The sequence below is a fragment of the Orcinus orca genome, chromosome 10 (genome assembly GCF_937001465.1).
Source record: "Orcinus orca chromosome 10, mOrcOrc1.1, whole genome shotgun sequence".
Taxonomy (NCBI): Eukaryota; Metazoa; Chordata; class Mammalia; order Artiodactyla; family Delphinidae; genus Orcinus; species Orcinus orca.
In genome coordinates, this window is record NC_064568.1 from 104,712,048 (window position 1) to 104,733,048 (window position 21,001).

Genomic DNA, 21,001 nt, shown 5'->3' on the forward strand with positions numbered 1-21,001 from the left:
TCTCCCGTGACCCACGGCGGCAGCAGCAGTGGCCACCCCCGTGGCCTGTGCCCTCGCTGGGAAGAAGAGAAGGCCGCGGACTTACGGTGAGCCCTGGCCTGTGGCCGTTCTGCTCTGCAAGGGAAGGGGCTCGTAGGGCCAGGTTTTCACTCGCAAAGACTCTCTCTCTGGTCGAAGGTGGGAAGGGACGCTGCAGGGGGCACCTGCCCGCCCCATGTGGTGTCGCAGGGGGCCCGGCTCTGCACTGGCCCCGGGCATGAGGCTCTTGGCCCGCCCGGCCCCTGACCCGCGTCCGGCGCGGTCTCACCCCCTCCCAGGACCCGTGTCCGGTGCCGCCCCACGTGGGCTTCGTGTGGTTGTGACAGTGGTGTAAAGTAGACAGCGAGCAGTCGGGGTGCAGAGCGTGCGTAGCCTCTTCAGCCTTGGCTTTCCAGGCTCCCGGTTTTGTTTTTGGCAGCTCGTGGGTGCTCAGTCCAACACAGATCGCGTGCGATTGGCTTCTCACCTTGTAGCACTGCCTGTGAAGAGCTGCTGGCAGCTCGCGGCCGTCAGGCGACCGTGCGGATCTCGGCCTGCACCTCCTGTGTCGTTTGCCCTCTCTCGTGCTCCCTGCCACCCCGTGTTGGTGTCGATGGGACACCATGCGGAGCCGTGCTTGTACTCACGTGAATCTCCTGTGAGCTCTCCGTCTTGCCGTACCTGCACTTTTGTGTTCGCCCGTCCCTGCTTTTCCGGATTTTATAAAGAAACGGGGCGTCCCTCAGCGGAACCAGCTGGCTGGGGCTCCTGTCCCTGAGCAGCCGCGTGCGCGCTGTAGCCAGCCGGCCCTGCAGTTTCTGAGCGCTGCTGCTACACTGGTGGCCTCGGAACTCAGCTGGGGTGATGGGAAAGTTGCACTAGAGGCTGCTTTCAAGTCTAAAGTTTGCAAGGTGACAAAAGGCATGTTATTGTCATTTTTGACATAGTAGTAGTATTTTTCTCTGTAACTGAAATCTAGTCTTTTAAAAAGAATTACACCATTGTGTTCTTTGAGGAGGAAAACTTGCTTCTACAATTTCTTGTAGATAGTGGGCTACCAAGTTTGGCTGCCAGCCACCTGAGGTGACTGTGGATGGAATCGACATGTTTGCAGCAATACAAGTTTTCTTAAATTAGGGTCAGCTAACAATAGTTTTTTTTTCCATTGAGATCTGGTTGGCGTATAACACTGCATTAGTTTCAGACGTACAGCATAAAGATTTGATACTTGTATATCCCGCAAAATGGTCACCACGATAAGTCTAGGTAACACCTGTCACCTTGGATAGTTACAATTTTTTTTCTTATGATGAGAACTTTTAAGCTCTACTCTTAGCAGCTTTCAAGTATGCAACACAGTGCTGTTAACTGTAGTCACCCTGCGGTGCGTCACATCCCCGGAACTGGACGGTTGTACCTTTTGACCCCCTTCTCCCCCTTCGCTCGCCTTTTACTACGACTCCTCCCCCACACCGGCAACCACCAACCTGTGCTCTGTTTTGATGAGCTCCGTTTTCTGCTTGCTGTATTTCTTAGGTTTCTCTCATAGGAGTGAGGTCAGACAGTATTTGTCTTTCTTTGTCTGATTTATTCACTTAGGATAATGCCCTTCAAGTCCATCCACGTCGCTGCAAATGGAAAGATTTCCTTCCTTTTGTGGCTGAAAAATATTCCGTTTTTTGTTCATATCTATATATGAGCTATAGGATATATATTAAGCAGTTTTCAAAAAGGATCATATAGCAACAATAATCAAATTAACAATAAATAATAACAGTAAGATTTATAACTGAAGGAGTCTCTCTACTCAGTTCCTATTTTGTGTGACAGGAGAGAAGGTAAATCTGCTTCTTAAAGGTGATTTCTTTCAGTGCAGGCAGAGATCACCTGGCATCGAATATATTTCCACAGGTGAATGTGCACATGGAGGTGAAATTCTGTATTTTTTTGTAACATTCCTATATTTTGAAAATGTTCTGACCAAATGTGCACTTACTTTTCATTTTCTGAAATGCTACTTTTTAACATAACATCATTGTTTCTAGAAACAAATCAAAAGGTTTTGTTCATCTCTCACTCTGCCCCCCCCCCACCCCCCCAATATCACAGTGCAGCTCAGATACACAAGCTGTGGAGAGAGGAACACCCTCAGGGCATCTTTTTCTCTTTCTTTGTAGGTATCATGTTTATTAAGGGGTGGGCACTACTTTTCACAAATTTTACCACATAAGATAAATTTAAAGTGCTTAACATAATGCCCAGCACGTAGAAAGGACTCAATTTTCCTTGCTTCTTTTTAGTGATTAGGAGTGATAAACCCTGGAAGAATAGGACTGTGAAATCTCTGATCCTTCCCCTCAGTTTAAATCATGTAGCCTCAGACTTAGCACTTTTTAGGAAGGGTTTGGAGACATTCAAGGAAACTCCACCCAGGGAGTTCGTTGTTTGTGGTGTTTGCCCCAGGCCTCGCTGAGCCTGAATGTGCCCTTGAAGGGGCACACAGGTGGAGGGAATGCTCATTTTTAATTTCAAGAGGAGGAGAAAAGTTAAAAATTGAGGCCGATAAAAGTTAATGAGGAACATTTAAATCTTTTAATGGGTCACTTTATGTCGCGAGTCAGAGTGGTTACTGCTGTTACTGTACACGTGCGGCATCGTCCTTTGTCTGCGGTAACTCTGTTCCCTGGAAAATGAGCCAGTGCGACGGGGAAGGCGCGTCCCTCTCCTGACGATGGCTTGTTCTTTTGACGAGCTCCACGGTTTTTTTTTTAAATGGTGGAAAGAACAGGCACAAGGAAATGAAAATATAAAGGTTTGGGTTTGGGGTTTTTTTTTTTTTGCCATTTTCCCTTATTTGACAGATGACTAAATAAAACAGTTAGCAGCAGGAGAGAGCAGTTCTGTCTCTTTGTGCTTAAAATTTTATTTGGGGATGGGAAGCATGCCCCGAACCCAGAGGGTACACTTAACATGCCAGTTTTCATTTGAGAAGAATTACTTTTCCACGGTCGGTGTTCGGGGATGAAGCCTCATTCCACATACAGTGTTAATGGTCCAAAGACAGGGCAGCTGAACTTTCTGATGGGCTTTCCTTGGGAGACATTAGCATGTCCCTGGAGACGGCTTCCCAGCTCTGGTTAGTCAAATCTGTATGTAGGGAAAGCTTATGACTTTTAGAAACGTTACTCTTGGATGGCCCGTCTATTACCCAGATCAAATATGCGATGTGCACTGCTGTTTTCTCTGTGTTAGACATGAACTAGACCTTCACTGTACCCACCTGCAGAGCCCAGGCTCTGGGAACACGTCATGCACTGGACCACCTTGAAGGAGGTGCTTCTGTCACTGGGATGAATAAATAAGGCAGAGCATCTTCACACAGGGATCAGTCACCACGACAGTCATAAATGTGGAACAATTCTAGGTACTAGTTCATGTAGTGAGCTTTTTTTTTTTTTTTTTGCGGTACGCGGACCTCTCACTGCTGCGGCCTCTCCCGTTGCGGAGCACAGGCTCTGGACGCGCAGGCTCAGCGGCCATGGCTCACGGGCCCAGCCACTCCGTGGCATGTGGGATCTTCCCGGACTGGGGCACGAACCCGTGTCCCCTGCATCGGCAGGCGGACTCTCAACCACTGCGCCACCAGGGAAGCCCCTGTAGTGAGCTTTTTTGTGGTAAAATTAATCAGTTGCCCTTTCTTCAGAGTTATCAGTGATTTTTCTTAAAAACACAGTACCAATTTTTCCATAGCAATTTTTTTAAAGCTAAAACTCAATTATTCTGAGAAATATTCTATCATATTTCGTAGAGGGCAGTAACCTCATGAGCTGTTTTAGTAAAATAAAATAGGTGCGTGTGGAACTTATCTCTAAATGGAGCGTGAAATCTTGTGGGTCTCTCCCTAGCGTTTTCTCGGCCTGTGTGGCCTGACTCAGAAGGGTCGTGTGCTGTCAAGAGCAGCCCCGCCGCCCGGTCTTGCGTCCTCAGCCTTGTGCTGCTACCTCGAACTGTGGAGCCTGAAACACTCACTCTATCACTCCAAGTCTTGCCTTTCTCATCCTCACAGTGAGGGGCTAGAGCCGTATGCGCTGTAAGATTCAGAATCTGAGAATAAGATTCCAGCTTGATAAGCACTTTTTCCATAAAAGTCTAATTACCATCTAGTATAAAATTCATATTGTTTTTAATGGTGCAGAGTATGCTTTGGTGTTTTGACATTGTGAAATCCCTAAATGAAACAAATAATTTATACAGCCCAATGTCATCTTTTTTTTTTTCAATTTTCCTGAGTTAGTCTAGACTAATTTAAGCTAACATTTATTTCTGTTTCCATACCAGGGTAAGAGATGATATAGAGTGTGACTCTCCAATAGAAATAATTGGATAATAATAATAATTCAAGCCACACGTGCAAGCCATTTAATTTTATATAATTTAAAATTTTCTAGCAGCCACATTTGAGAAAGTAAAAAGAAACAGGTGAAATTAATTTTAATAGTTTTATCTAACCCATTATATCCAAAATACCATTTAAGTGTGTTAAAATTACACAATGTTATCAAGACATTTTACACTCTTTATCTTCTTCTGTACTCAGTCTTCACAACCCGGTATATATCTTACACTTTACAGATTGGCCACATTCAGGTCACACCGCGAGCTGACCTGCCGTGGCGAGCGCTGCACCGGGACTCTGTAGATTCGTGGGTTTAGAGTCTGCCTTCTCACGCAGAGCTTCATATTTTAAAACCAGCTCTTACGTGTGTGGAATCCTGAAGAAGGGCATCCATGAGAAAAGAAAACCTGGATGCTCGTAGAAGGCCGTCGTTTGGGATGAGCAGTTTGTACTTTTTCTCTGTAGTAATCGTGTGACTTGACAGTTGGTGGCCTGTCCTTGTCCCACTGAGGAGCAGATGGGGCCACGGCCAGGCTGTCCCTGCTGCAAGAGGGGGCAGGCACAGGATTCTCTTTCCAGTCTTTTCCCAGCACCGGCAAGGCCACAAGTGCATGACTTCAACCTTCTTGGGGGCAGCAGCCACGCAAGAATGGCCGTGACACCAAGGGCGCCGGTAACAAGGAAGGCAGCTCAAGCCTTAGAGCAGATCCTTTCGCAATCCAGAGAATCCCGGAGTTTTTTACCTAAAGGACCTTAGAAAGGATGTAGTTGTTGACACAGGATTAACTGTAAGAAAGGAGCATATATCTTTGGGTCTTTGATTTAGGCCAGACAGATTCACTGTGACTCTGTTCTTTCAGACAGGTAATTCAGAGGGAGGAGGAATCCCAGTTGTCAGGTGGAATTCTGGGCTAACTTACTTTACTTTACAAGTGCTTTAACTTCACAGTAAGGATCCATTTAACGTTGGAGAACGTTTTAGCTGCACCTTTCTGTATGGTTTTGAGGGCTGCCAAACTTTGCTAGTTACAAGCTCCAAACGTCTGTTTAAAAGGAGCGTTCTAAGCTCATGGTGTGCTCTCTTTGTTCTTAGGGGCAGCAGTACACGTAAATCAAACACTTGTAACTTTACTGGTGTGACTAACACCCTAGGTTTTCAGTGAGTCCATGTCATTCTTTCCATTTACACAGCATCTTTTTCGGTAAGGATCTCAAACCTTTTTTTGGAAGAAGTTGGTATAGTTTTCCTAATTACAGAGATGTGGATGTTTTAACTCCCCTGGGGCGAAAATGGCTTGCCTTTAGGGTCAGCCAGGAGTCTGGGGGCAAATCTGGGATTTTACCCCAAGACTCCTGATTCTGGGATTTCCGCTCTCAATTTTAGTTATTTAAAAATATGAAGAGGCAGGATACTGCAGCTCATTCCAGTGCACGCCCAACCACGTGTGAGCAAATAGCCACCGCAAAGCCCACCTTCTCCGTGGCCCCTCCTGCAGCCTCAGAACCGAGGGGCAGACACCTCATGCTTTGCCAGGTGCTTATGGGAGCGTCAGAGTGGTGACCCGAAGCAGCGGGTCAGGAAGCAGGAGACGCGGCTGAACAGAAGGTTCCCCTTCCAGGACCCTTGCTGCTTTCTGGGTAGTCGTGTCAGCTGGGTGGTGATATCAGAATGACACAGTCTTTATTGAAGTTGATGTCATAACTCAAATTACATGTATCTCACAGAAAACTTTTCATTCCAATAAATATTTTTTACCAAAAGAAAATCAGAACAAAACTGGTCAACTCATCAACTACTTGGCGAAGAGAAACCTTAGATGGAACTTGTAAGTGAAAAATATAAGAAAAGGAATGTATAAAAAACGGTATTGTCCTCTTATTGATGGGTGGTGTCTCTAATATACAGGCATACAACATATTATTTATAACTCCATGTTGATTTAAAATTTTGTTTGTGTTTTTGTAAGTGTACACACCCCCCCAAGGCCACGCTGGCTCACGGGGGAGGGTGGCTTTCACGTTCGTCCTGTGACTGCCCTGCTTTGTACACGGGAGCAAGTCGTGGACATTTGCTCTGTGAGATGACTGGCCTGTTCATCTGGGAAAATAAAGACTCCACGTCCTGTAAGAAAAGTGTTCTTCTGGTTTAGTTAAAAGCCCCCTTTAAGGTAGACCATTCCTAGGAGAGTTTGTTTTACTTCCCTTATTTCACCACTATATGGCCCAAAGTATGTATTCAGTCTTTGATTTCTTTCTTTTTAAGTTTAGTTTATTGAAGTATAGTTGATTTACAATGTTGTGTTAATTTCTGCTGTACAGCAAAGTGACTCAGTTATACATATATATATTCTTTTTCATATTCTTTTCTGTTATGGTTTATCACAGGATATCGAATATAGTTCCCTGTGCTATACAGTAGGACCTTGTTGTTTATCCACAGTTTTTGGTTTCTTAAAACTTTTAAAAGTTTTTAGAAAGTTCTGTCTATTCATAGGTCACAATATATCGCTTTTGCCAGATTTGTTTCTTTGTTAAATTCTCCTAAAATTCAGCTTTGGAAAACTGGTATGTGGGACCGTGTGGCCCTTGGCTTGCCATCTCCCCACACCCCCCAGTCATATGGAGCTTTAGGTCGTCTGGGTGCTTGGGGGGGGGCAGTTAAAGTTAATGCAGTTGCGTGCAGCATCTTCCCCAGAAGCCCATGGTCAAACCCGAGAGAAACCACGTGCACACCAGGAGATGCTGCTGGGTGGGCTCGTGGCCCAGACCCGCGGATGGAGCAACCCAGCCTCATCTTCCTGCTCATAAGTGACGGGGGCAGGGAGGGCTCCTGACAGCTTTTCTGTGCGTCCAAGCCCCCATGTCTGGTTCAGGCCGAGGGTCGCTGCGCCCCGCCCTGCCTGCTCCCCCAGGTGTGGCCGCAGTGAGTATGCGTGAGCCCCACCTCAGGTGCTTGCTGGTCCCCGCCCGCGTGGGGCTGGGCACACGGGTGACGAGTGACAGGGGCCTTGTGGCCACACTTCAGGGAGCCTTGGACCCCCGGAGGCCACGGGCCTGCTGAGATTAGGAGGCGGCTGCCGGAGGGCCGAGTCCCCTGCTCCCCAGCACTGGTGTGGGGGGGTAGGGGGCAGGAACCCTGGGACGTGCACACCCAGGATGTGTATACCCGGGTCATGTACACCCAGGACGTCTACACCCGGGTCGTGTACACCTGGGATGTGTATACCCAGGACGTCTACACCCGGGACGTGTATACCCAGGTCGTGTACACCCAGGTTGTGCACAGCTGGGACGTGTATACCTGGGACATGTACACCCAGGATGTGTATACCCATGTCGTGTACAGCCAGGACATGTACACTGGCTCATGCCCACCTGGGACATGTGCACCTGGGACGTGTGTACCCGGGTCATGTACACCCAGGACATGTACACCTGGGATGTGCTCACGCGGGTGGTGTACACCCGGGACGTGTATACCTGGGGTGTGTACAGCCAGGACGTGTGCACTCGGGTTGTGTACACCCGGGACGCGCATCCCCGGCGGCTGCAGCTTGTGGGCCTGGAGGATGTGCAGCATTGCTCAGCTGGACTCCACAATCCCCAGCTTCCCCAGAATCTCCGAGAAACTAGAATATCATAGAGATGTGAAGGCTTAGATTCCAAGAGCAGTGAACAGGTGTATTCAGATAACTTTGACTTTAGATTTCTTTTTTAAAGTCGTAAAAATTAGAATAGGCTTCAATGACAAAACAAAGGCATCTCTGGCTGTTTAACTGACAGCAGTTTGGGTTCTGGTTTGGCCTAAATCGTACCTAGGACTCTGAGGGATTCGCGGACTTCCCAGCGCCCGGGCACCCAGAGGACCCTCCTCCCACGCGTGCTGCTCGCCGCACAGCGCTGTCCGTCAGCTTCACCCCGAGTCCAGCCCCAGCGCTGTGGCTGTGCGCACCCATTGTTGCAGTGTCAGTCACCAGGGGTTCCGAGTGAAGAACGCTGTGTCTCCGGGAGCAGCATCTCCAGGCGTGCAGGGGGGACAAGGCGATGCGTGCTTTCCATGCCCGGTGAGGGTGGCGGAGGCGCATGCGCAGACGCAGGGTTCCCGCTCCTGCCCTCGGGCGCCCAGACACCCCGGCGGGCCCTTCCCACCACTCACACCCAGAGCCGTGTGCCGGTGCTGTGGGCAGGTGCGCAGGTGAGCTCCTGTCCTCCTGCGTCCCGTGTCCGGCAGCGCCGCACCTGCGGCTTCAGCACCGGGGGGCCCAGGTAAGACGTGGGGAGAGCTGGACTGCAGCCCTGCAGAATAAGCGTCTCATCCCCGTTTGGCCGATGAAGCAACGGTGCGCAGTTTGGCCAAGCAACTTGCCCGGGGAGCGTGGAGACGCCGCCCCGGACGCTGAGGGCGGGGCACGTGCGGGCCTGCTAACCTCTCGTGCCCTTGTCCCCTTTCCTCTGCTTCCAACCCGGTTTCCTACCGTCGTCCCCCTCGGGGAGCGTAGATTTGCCTCTGATGGGTTTCTGACACTTTCCTTTGTTAGCTGCCCATTCCGTGTGACATGGGCCAGGACGAGCTCCGGGGCTGTCACCCTCCAGGGAGGGAGCAGAGCCCCCAGCAGTCAGAGGCTCCAGCCGGGGCCGTGGCTGGCATCTGCACACCCTTATTTGGCAGTTGGGTCACCGTCCTGGTGTGTGGGCCGTGCCCACAGCAGAGTGTCGAGGCCTTAGCCAGGAGAGGCCTTCCCAGGACAGATACAAATTTATTCGTTAAAATTGCTGACTCCTTTGTCTTTGTTTCATCAGATGACTACGCCTTCTTTGACTTACTCTGTCTGCCTGAAAAAAATCAGCGTGGGAAATCTGCCCTTCCTCCATCAGCCAAAAGCTGACCAGGGGTGTCATCCCGGGGCTTCTCCCGCAGGTGGGAGCGAGGGAGGGCCAGGCCGGCTGGCTTCCCAGCCAAGGCAGCCTGCGGGGAGTCCCCCTCTTCCCAGAGATAAGGCCTGGGCTCCCTGCGCTGCCGCCAGCAGCCAGCTGTTTCAGGAGCCCTTTTCTCTCATCCAAGATAGTTTCGTTTTGTACAACTTCATGTTATTTGAATCTTAGATTTTTTGAAAATGGCTTTCTCAGAGGCTGTTCTCTTCTGCACTGTTTGTCCTGCGGCCCTCGGAAGTCTGGAGGTCCTGTCCTCATGTCACGTGTTCTACACTCAACAGCGCTTTTCTGTTCTGAGCTTGCCCTCCTCCCCAAAGCTGAAATAAATCAAAGTTGGTGGAGACTCAGTCGCAATAAATCAAGGCCTGTCCAGAACTGGAGCCTGCCCAGTCAAAATGTCATAGCTTGGCTTTCACTGAGGATTAATTAAAGGCCTGATATAAAGCCCAGATGTGCTTCAGGAGAGCAGTGAGCTGCCTGGTGGCTGTGTCTCCCCAGGTTTCTGCCCACCCAAGAACACGCTGGAGGAGGACGGGAAAGGCATCCGAGGTTGGGAGGGCACGGAAGGGGGAGGTGCCCATCAGCACATCTGAGTGGACTTTATCTGGTTTGGAGGAAACAGAACAAGCTTTCCAACAAGGAGCACATTCTCTCCGTGTCAGGCTCTGTGTGTACAGGCTTTAAATGGAAGGGAAATGCAATAGCTCAGAAGCTGTATTTTAATTGAGGAAGACAAAAGAAAATGGAACGAGTAAAGGTGCTTTCAATGTTAAAAAAAAAAATTGTAGTGACATCAGTGCCTGGTTCGCACTGCCCTTGTAAATGTTTTAGACCAAAGAAACTGTGGGATAAGCACGTCCGAGATGTTTGTGCTCACAGAGAGCTGGACTCGTCGGAAGGGGCTTTTGGGTTAGAAGTTGCTCCCAGCCCTCCCTTCGTTCCTGCACAACTCCATGGAACCGTACAGAAAAGGGTGCTAGATTAAATCCCCACTGAGCAAATCTGCATGAGAGGGAACGTGTGGCATGAACCAGTTCTCCATGTGTACAAACAAAATAGTGCATTGGAAACAGAAAACAAGGAGTAGCTTGTAAGGTAAAACCATGCATCGTGGCCATGTTTTTGTATGACTTTAAACTTAATATTAACCACTGTAGAAATTCGATTCTGAAGTTGGAAAAAAAGACACCATCAAAGACTAATAATAATTAACGTTCTTTCCTGTGGTAATGTGTTCGCTTTCCTTACTGAATATCTGAAAATTAGCTATTTAGAACTTCATAAACAAAACAGTGACCCTCCCGATGGCCGTACAGTCTCTAATAAATACTTTCACAGGAAGAAATGAGGCCCTTTGTGATGAGGAGACCTTGCTGGTTTTATAGCATATCTTTATGTTAACATTAAGTTTTTATCAATGGAAAGTTCAGCTTTTCCCAGAATGCTGGATTTTCTCACATTACCCTATTGATGTTTACTTTCTGGACTGAACATCTTGTTTCCTATGAACTTAAATAATGAAATGGCATATATGTTAAACAAATTCCAGAGAAATGTTGTGATTTCAACTGAAATGATCTGCATGTTTTTATATCTGTTATTTGACCCAGGTATTTAAATATACAACCATATCCAATTGTAAAGATATTTTTTAATCTAATGAATTTTTAATAGACACATTATAAGTGGTCATATATGGCTTCTTAGTATTTTTATTCTATAATCTGATTATTGTGGCTGAAGTAGCAATTTAAATAGACTTTTTTTAAACATACCTGTGCAATTTCTCAGAAATAACAATTTCAACTATTTTCCCGATGATCAAGCCCTGAATTTCTGTTGAGGTTATTGGGGGCTGGTAGGTCATTTGGGGTTATTATGTCTCTAGCTGCATGATACTTGGTTTTCTAAGGCTTTCCTCAAGGACCCTTGGCTTATTTTAGTCAGTTATCTGGGAAAAAATAGTTTACTGCAAACTGACATTTCCATTGGTCCAGATAATTGACATTTTCGGAAGGACTGCCATTTCGTGCTTTCTTGCTTATTAGTCCGTGAGGAACTTTCATGTTTACCATTGCTTCTGGTCCTGCATGTAAATTTCACTAGCTCTGCGCAAGGTTGAAAGGCCCCAGTCAGTGCCTGTAGAGTGAAAACTGGGTTTTAAGAGTCAGGAAATTTGGAGAAATAAACCTTCCCTTTTGGCCATCTTAAATACTCTCACATCCTCAACACTCAGCATGCAGACTAATCGTAGCTTCTGGAACTCTGAGTCACTTGGCAATTGTATACGACACAGCGCGGGACATCGTAAAGGAGCCTCCCTCCAGATCTTCCAGTCCATAGGCTGTTCTCTTATGTTTCAATTTGGAGTATTTTCACCTTTGTATAAAGCTGTATGTACCCTTTTACCTTTGGGCGGTAGTCTTCCTGCCCACAGTAGGCCTTCTCCTGTCTAAGCCTCTGTGGCAGTGATTTGTTACTTATTTGTTTGTGTGTCTGTCCATCTAGGCAGATTCGAATTCCTTGAGGGTGAGAATGGTGTGCTTCCTTTGGTTTCTGCAGTGTCTAAGTGACAAGCACGTGGTATGTGGTGATGATGGAATAGAAGGGGGCGGGCATATGTCTTTTCAGGGACACTTAATATGTGGTTGCCACACATACCAGAGGCCACAGCACGTTTCTTGACAGCCCTTCAAAAACTACTATCTGAAAATGCCCCCCCCGAGGGAAGAGCACAGATTCTCCCGGTACACAAAGTGTTTGGGGAAGATGCCCCCCACTGAGGGAAGAGCACAGACTCTCCCGGTACACAGAGTGTTTGTTGAAGATGCCCCCCCCTGAGGGAAGAACACAGGTTCTCCCGGTACACAGAGTGTTTGGGGAAGATGCAGCAACGCTTTCTGTTTGGATGACGTAGTTTTTGGAAACAGTAATCTATGATCTTCAACTGATCTGAAAGAGTTACTGCAATTCCCCAAATTAGGTAGCCTGGCTCCTAGAATAATCTCATTCATTATGTATTTTTCCTTCTGTATTTCTAATTGTATTGAGGCAAACAGCTAATGTAACAAACCCTGTGTAGTTTTGCGAGGTGGGAGCATATGCACCATTACAGTCACACCACCAGTGCCAGCAAGGACATCTCATTACCGAGCCCAGGTATTAACACTATTAAAATTCAGAATAGATGCACTAAGAACTTGCCGTGGTCAAAAATCAGAATTCTGTTCCACAGTGTACCTTATTTAACACAGGCTGTCTGCAGCCCAGGTGGTGCAGCCCAGGTGCTGGGCAGTGGGTGGGCTCCAGGCCTGCCTGCCCCCTGGGCCTGGGGCCGGAGCTGGGAGCTGAGGCCCAGGGGCCTCCAGCTCACCTGGAAACTGTGTCAGCTCCCAGGGCCTGCTTGCCCTCGGCCGCGCTCTGATTTTGATTCCTTGCTAGTTAACCGTGTTGGGGAAATGGCCAAGGAAGGAAGAAAAAGCCACAGCATGGCCTGTCTCCCCCGGATAGGAGGAGCACATTATTAGTTCAGCAGCTTGGCGTGAGCGAGTTGTCTGAAACGCTCTGGGAGTGATGGCAACCAGAAGCACTGTTTGCAAGTTAGGCAGCCTCTGTTTTCAATGTATAACATTTTAGACTCGAAGGTTCACTTAGAAATTGTCTGCTTTGATTAGACGTGGAAATGAAAACCAGAAGTCAGCGACGTATCCTGTGTCCTCCGGCCAGAGCTGTTAGCCCCCTTGGCTACGGTTTTGTCTTTCCACTGTTGTCCCATATTGTCATGTTATTTTAAAGCTTGGTAAAAGGTGATCATAAAACTTCATGATTAGTTTCTGAAAGCACATTTATCCATGGGCTTATAACGTGTGTCCTTTCTATCTGTGTAGGATACTTCAGCATAAACTATCTTTAAGTCTCTGAACCCACTTACCAGCGTGGGTTCCTTCTGAACGTATTTTTAACGACAGTAATGCTTAGCTCTTAAATTCAAGGGCCTAGTTATAAAAAGATGGGCAGGGGGGTCTCTGCTGTGTCGCGTCTAAGGCGGCCGGCAGTGTTGCTTGTAAAGCCACGTGTGGTGCAGGCATCGCCTGGCTCGGGTGAGCGGGTACCCACCGCATCTGCTTGGGAACCGCCTGCCCGGGGGTGGGGGTCCCCCCTCCCGAAGCCCCCCGTCCCGTGTGGAAAGCAAGTGGCTCACACCTTAAACGTTAGCCCAGACGGTGTGGGAGCTTGTGGCATCCCGTCACAGGTGACGGTGTTCTCTTCGGCCAGCGTCTTTGCTGCCAGAGCCCCGCCAATGTGTCTTCTATTAAGATGACGTCATGTTTACAAAACAGTCTGAGCTGACGTTCTTCTGCAGCCTTAGGAGGTTGTTCTTTGGCTTTGAAACTTAATATTTTTTTACAGTAAACTTAGTAAAACTTCTGCTTTTTTCCATCATTTCCTGGAATGGCCCAAGGGGTTTTCCTCTTGCTTCCTTGCAGCCTTCGTACTGGGCTTTCTTAGTGAAGGTCTTCTCTCTCCGGCGGAGCCAGTTCTATACAGACCTCTCAGGTCACCTTTACCCCTCTTTGCCGCATGGAGAATTGCAGCCACTGCTCCCTTTCTCTCTCTCCACGTAACCCTGATTCACGGGAACCATGGTTTTAAATTTCCTCTTAGTGACGAAGTTAGATATTGTTAAGTGTACTAGTTCATAAATATTAGATCAAAGCATTCAGAAAAGCAGTAGCACCGGTAACATTTGAATCCGACACTGTACGTGTTCTTTCCGGTAGACGTCTCACCAGCTCCACAGGCTGGATGGATGGGGCGGGGGGCAAAGGAAGCCTCCTGGTTTATTCCCCGACCTCCGCTTCAGTCTTCTCAGCAGAGACCGGCATGGATGAAGGTTGCGATAGCTGACAAGGCACCTTGACGGCCGTCATCTCCGTCTGTCCCTTCCTTCGTGGCGTCTGTCTCGGTTGCGGTCCGCCTGCTGCGTGACCTGTGCTCATCTTCCTCCTGCTCTGTGCTCTGAGGCCCCGCTCACTCCTAAACCCCCGGCCCCGACCCACCTCCTGGCCCATCACGGGCAGCGTGAGTTATTCAGAGGGCGGCTGGCGCGATGCGACGCTTCCAACATCCTCAGCTTCCACGCAGCTCCACGAGGCTGCCCCCATCCCCGGTCTGAGAATCCGTTTGCAGGCTGCCTTGTGTCCTATACTTCATCTACCTTGAGTAGGGGCCGCCGTCTTTCTTCCAGGCTCGTGAGTGATTGTCACTGGCCCCTCGGACCTGGCGTGGCACCAGCGCGTGTTTACGCCTGGTCCACGTTTACTGAAGGAACAGACAAGCCAGCACCTTCCGGATGAGGAGGGAGGACACTGTTGTCCTGCCCCATGCACAGGGCAGGGAGCTGGGCCTCAGAGTGGATGGGCAGGTGGGGGGCAGGTGGGGGCAGGGTGGCTGGCCCGGGCCCCAGCTCCGCACCCCATCCCTCCAGCCCAGCTCCTGGGGTGCGGCCCGCCTCCTGGCTGCTCTCTGGATCAGGCCCTTCCCAGATGTGTAGTGAAAAAGAGAGAACGGGGCCCACAGAGGACAAAGGCCTGCTGATGTGCGAGCTGCCTGTCCATAGCAACGGGGCGTACCCCGTGTACTTAACTGACCTAACGCGGTCAGATTCTAAACGAACTTCAACTGAGGGACGAAGGGTACATTCACGCCCTTGACCTGCGTGTGTGTTGTCACTGAGAGGAAAATGCAGCTTCTGGTTATGGTATCGTTCCGGATCCCCAGAGCTCCCAGGCTGGCACGCTGCTCCAGGCTGTCCTCGAGGAGCACCTGACCTTGGGACCCGCAGGGCCCGGGGCCCGGCAGGGGGTCCCACGTGCAGCGGCCCCAGGAGGTGGAGGGCAGCCGCTCTGCTCTGCTTGGGTGAGGCCGTTGTGCCCACTTCCCCGTCCGCCCGTCTCAAGGATGCCTTCTCCCTCAGGGCTCCTGGGGGCCCTGCTCCCCGGCTGCTGTGAACCCGCGTGACCAGTAAGCATCACAGACAGGGGAGAGCCAGGAGAGGGGCTCCCAGGGAGGAAAGAGCCCCTGCTCACGTCCCGCACCCGCTCAGCCGCCGCTGCTGCTCGAGCCCCGGGCAGCGGCCATCCGCTGCCTCCTTCCCTCCCTGACGCTGACCGTGGCTGAGCCCCTTGGGGAGGGAGGTGATGGCGTCCACACAGAGACTGAACTGGGTCGTTTCTAAACCATCTCACGCCTTGAATTTTTTTGAAACATGAGCAGTTTAATTCAGAAGGTTTCTTTCCTCTCGAAGTCTTCTTGTGCCTGGAAGCAAGAGGGCAGGCTGCGAGGCTCTCCTCGTGGGGCAGGGCTGGCTGTGGGCCCCAAGCAGGAAGGGAGGCAGAGGGCCCCCGCCTGGCTAGGGTCCGCCCCGCACACAGTGTCAGATATGCTCAGGTATGAAGGGGTTGCTTTCCGGAGAAAGGCTGTCTGGGACTCACTGAGGATTAGATGGAGAACAGCTGTCCTGCCCGTGGTCCCCGTCCAGCTCTGGTAGCGGTGAGCTTGGGCCCCACTAGTTCGCCAGCCCTTTTTCATCAAGAAGCTGGAGGTTGGCACTTGACAGCACTGTCTATTCACATTTGAATGAAAACTTCAAAAAAAATCTTTCCTTTTAGGCTATGTGAATTATTTGTATAGACTTAAAACTGTGTCTTGGGTGAGAGTGAAGAAAAATCACAGCAACATAATGTATAAAAATTAGGACATCGAAAGCATCGGGAGTTGAAGTTCATTTCACAGAAGGACGCCCCACAGGGTGCTGTGAAATCGTGAGCTCTCCCAGTGCAGCGAAAGCACAAAGCAGTGCCTTTTGATTTAGACGCGTCCTGCAAGCACACATCCTTTGCCTCGTACGATGTGTCAGAAGCTCACGAAATTGAGAGCACCCCATTCTGATGTAAAAACATCTAATTGCCTAAGAAAAGAAAGCATCATGGCATAGGAATTGCTTGGCAGTGGGGTAGTTGGCAGAAGCCATCCCTCTTCGGAAAGGAGGGGCTCACGGCCCTGAGAGGAGACTCCAGCAGACCTGCCACAGACACTCATTTGTGCGCAGCACACCAGGCCCTGTGCTGCAGGCTTCGCGCCCTGTGGATGGCGGTGGCTGCAGCCCTGCTCCTGGAGCAGTGCAGACGCTCTCCGCTTCTTCGCTGGCGCTGGGGCGTTAAAGCTGGAGCTGGAACTCAGGTGACCTCCTGAACCTTTGTCTCCTGCAGTCATGCCATCTACTAGCAATCTGCCTTTTGTTTAGTTTTTCGTAACATGTGCCGTTTTTGTCCCGCAGAAAAAAATGCAGCTAAATTCTCACTCTACAATCACATGATGGGAAAGGCAGCCTCATTCTAGCAACCTTAAGGCACCTCCCAATGAATTCCTGAAAATTTACATTTCTTTAATGCTCATCAGAAGATAAGCATTAAAGATGCAAAATTGGGACCATAAAGGAGGTTTGGTTATATATAATTTTTTTTAGATGAGTGATTTTGATAAGTCGCACTAGTTAAAAGTCCCCCACATACATAGTCACTTCTTTTATAAAAAGTCATTTAATCAGTAATACAGGTACATGGTACATGATTCAAGCAGCTTTCCATCTATGTTGGAGTGTTTAGAAATTGTTTTTTCCTAAGATTTCCACTTTTAATGCTGATACTGGTTTTATTTTATTTTATTTTTTAACAAGTAGAGCACGTTCCCTCATCGTATTCTGAGTACAGTTCCCCTTTGAGCCTGGATAGGCTGCGATTTTCGACGTGGATCAGGAAGGCTGAAGTCAAGTGCATTCAAGTCAGATGCTGTTTTCAAGTGAAGGTATTACATGTAATGCCTAAGCATAAAGCAGGCAAGTCAAAGAGAAAGATTTCTTCGCTAAATCACCTTTCTTCTATACGTGCTTTTTTCAAAAAGTCAACTACTGTCAACACTTTGCATGTTAATGTTAATTTCTTCCTTTAAGGTATACTAGATACGGCATAAATATTTTGTCTAGAGCCAAAAACCCCATCCATGCTAAGTAACAGACTTCTCAAAAAGGCAAAACAACGCAGTGACTGGAGAGACAGCTCCTCTTTCCAGAGGCCGGAGTTCTGTGCGCAGATAGAAGGCAGGCTTGGCCAGGCACTGCCCTCCGACGACACTCCTGCACTCGCAGCCCCTGGGCTGAAACCCCCAGAAACCGCTGTACGGGCCCTGGGGCCTCCCTGGCCTTAGAGCACCTTCGCCGCGTGCCGCCTTCAAATGACTTCTGGAAGACGCCGAATCTGTTTCTCAACTACGGAGGCTGATGGAGAGAAAGCAATGTCTTTCGTTTGGAAGATACCGAGGGGATGTGATTTTTTAAATGTTTTGTGATTGTTAATAAGTAAACTCCCATAGCCCTCCCAGCAAATATATTTCAAATACCGATTGCCACAACCCCAGTATCAGTGGGCACTGGGAGCGTATTTGGGAAGAGTGTAAGACGTCATCCCCAAACTCCGTGGAGCTCAAAATCTTTCACATAAAAATGTGATTTTTATTTATTTTTTTTATTTTAAAATTTATTTCATTTATTTATTTTTGGCTGTGTTGGGTCTTTGTTGCTGTGTGTGGGCTTTTCTCTATTTGCAGCGAGCAGGGGCTACTCTTCATTGCGGTGCGCCGGCTTCTCATTGTGGTGGCTTCTCTTGCTGCGGAGCACGGGCTCTAGGCGTGCGGGCTTCGGTAGTTGTGGCTCACGGGCTCTAGAGCGCAGGCTCAGTAGTTGTGGCGCACGGGCTTAGCTGCTCCGCGGCATGTGGGATTTTCCCGGACCAGGGCTCGAACCCGTGTCCCCTGCATTGGCAGGTGGAGTCTTAATCACTGCGCCACCAGGGAAGCCCCTAAAAACGTGATTTTTAAAAACGTGGTTTTTTTCATTCCCATACTGTTTCTCTCTAAAGCTTTCAGCAAAGTAGCCTGTAGTATCTGGTATATGTTTATTCCCTTACTAGATAGGAACAATTTTACTAGATTGTTTTGTGGAAACAAAACAGTAGATTGTAACATCTTACCTTGTATACAATAAGAAAGATGCAGGTGAAAATGAGATAAATATGTGTTTGCACTTTGAAACTGTAAAGAAAGCACTAAGCAGTATTTAAGAAATGTCATATATTCCCTTCTATTAATGTTTTAATATTATTAAATGTTTTGATATTAAAATTAGATGATTGTTTAAGGAAGGGCCAGTTTTCCACAGCAGGCGATTTTCACAGGACAGGAGTAAACGTCTGTAGAACCCTTGACTTGTGACTGGGGTCGTTCTTCCCGGGGAGTCCCCATGGCTTTTCTTGGCGGGGCAGGAAGATCAGATTAGAAGTGTGAGCAAAATATTATTGCAGTCAATTAAAGCATTAGGCTCAAAAATCGATCAATAAGTTTTCAAGAACACGATAGGTCCTAATTTCATTTCACTGAAGAAAACCGTGATAGCTAAGATGAAAAGCCATGTTTCTTTTTGTGTCAGGTGTTCCATGATGGGTTAATGAATGGTTTTCTTCGCTAGGCTGACCCCTCATCTCCTGCTGCAGGTTGGCTTTCATGAACCCCCCCACCCTCTGACTCTCCGCAGCCTCCCAGGCTGGGGAGCCCCTTCCTTGCCCAGGGCTCCCCACCCAGCTTCCCCGCTCGAGACCCAGAGGTCTCAGGTTTGTACGAGGTTCACGGCAGGTCACATATTCTCCAGTATGTTTTCTAAAGGGCTGCTTGAGCTAATTGAATTTCTTATATTCATCGATTCCTCTCCGTCCACCTCCACCCCCTCCGCATACACGGCCCTTCACGTGAATCCAATTTCGCCTCAATGCACCTCATTCACAGGCCAGCTGTCCGGCTGCCCGACTGCCTCAGGTTTCCCGATATAGCTCTGGAAATGATTTCAGCATGGCAAAAACGTTTCTCCAGCCAATTTGGAAAACAGGGTTCAATTTGTGAGGGGGGCCCAAAATGGCAACTGAACTGGGAAGCGGGGCTGGGACCGGCGGGAGGGGTGACGAGGGGCCTCTGCCACACTCGCCCCGACGCTCTGGCCTCTCCAGGAGCACCTCCCAGGCCGGGTCCCCCTTCTTGCACTGGGGTAGGATGGGGGGTGGTGAAAGTCAGGGTCTGGCATTGCACTCGTGTCTCTCTCCCCAGCCTCCTCTCTTTGGCTTGGGTCTAAGTGCAGCTCTGGTGTAAACAAGGCGAGGGGCCTGGCAGCCGTGCCAGCAGGAGGCTCAGCGCGGGGCACAGTCACGTGTGTTGCCCGGGCGTGGCCTGCGGTGGGTACGCCCGTGCGGCTGCGAGCGAGCCCCAGGTCTCAGCAGAGCGGGCCGAGGCGTGCGGTGGATGCCCACGTTTACACGCGCGGTGCAAGACTAACACTGCCCTGTCCCAAACGCCGTTGAACTTAAGCCACCTGCTCACTGTGGCTCTGTCTGTTAGATCCAAAAGTTATTTGTAAGTAATTCATACGGGGTGTTAAAAGTTTAATTAAGAGTGGATTTACTGTGGGCTTTGGTAAAAGATATGTGATCGAAACGCACACAGGCAGACTCTGGGTTCGGAAGGCAGGCTGCTGTCAGAGGCCGGGGAGGGACCACTTCTGTGAAACAGTGTGTGTGTCGTTGCTTTTCTCTGTGGGTGTAAACTTCAGTCTCTCCCAAAGAAAAGAAATATCGCATTTAAATATGAGTGTAGCTTAATAGTAGGTGCTGCTTAAGCTCTGCCGTGTTGCTTCTGCTATGTGGCATTGGTGAGGTCAGAATAAGCACGTTTATTATTCATAGTTTTTCCTGCAGAGAACACTGGACTTTGAATAATTTCAAAAGCCTAATACCTTCAGAAGTTAAACATTGCCCATAACAATCTATATATTTAGCTGTATCACTTAGACGTAACTATTGCACGTTGATAGTCAGTTGCCTCTGGAGCTCTTTGGTTTCACGGGTGGTTTCAGCATCTAGACGAGATACTGGCGCCGTCACGTAACCTCTGACACCCGCACCGTTTCCCAGGTTCAGGCTCCTCCTCTCTGCTGTCCTCGCTCAAAGGTTCTCAGCCTTCTGGCTGCAGGAGGATGGCTTGGAAGCTGCAAGCTGTCGTTAAAGCACAGACTTGGGGGCCCTGCCCCCCCGAGTCTCTCACACAGCAAGTCTGAGTGGGTCCCAAGAATGCATTTTTAAACAACTTCCCAGGTGATCCTGCCGCCGTGCGTGGTACCACTGCTGTACCAGCCACTCACCCCTGTCGTGACCCAGCAGTGAGGGAGTGGTAGCCCAGTTTTAAGAATCAGCAGTTCTGGAGACCTAATGAAAAGTGTGGGGACCATCGTTAATACTGTACCACGTACGTGAAGCTTGCAAAGAAGGTAGATCTTCAGTGGTGTCACAGTGAAAGGAGAAAGAGGAAGGTTACCTGTGAGGTGACGGGATGTTAATCCGCTTTGGTTCTGGGGTGATTTCACAGTGTTTACATACATCAAAACATCAAGTGTGTGCCTTAAATATATATAACTTTTGTCAGTTATACCCTCAACAAAATGGAAAAAAATTAGCCTGTCTGCCTAAATTAGGAGCTCAAATATTTCTGCAAAGTTGACCA

At 49.0% G+C, this 21,001-nt stretch overlaps 1 protein-coding gene across 2 annotated transcripts in view; it reads left to right on the forward strand.

Annotated features, from left to right (window-relative positions):
* Positions 1 to 21,001, forward strand: part of GMDS (GDP-mannose 4,6-dehydratase) — a 477,395-nt gene that overhangs the window by 237,973 nt on the left and 218,421 nt on the right. The gene's annotated exons all lie outside the window — the stretch shown is intronic.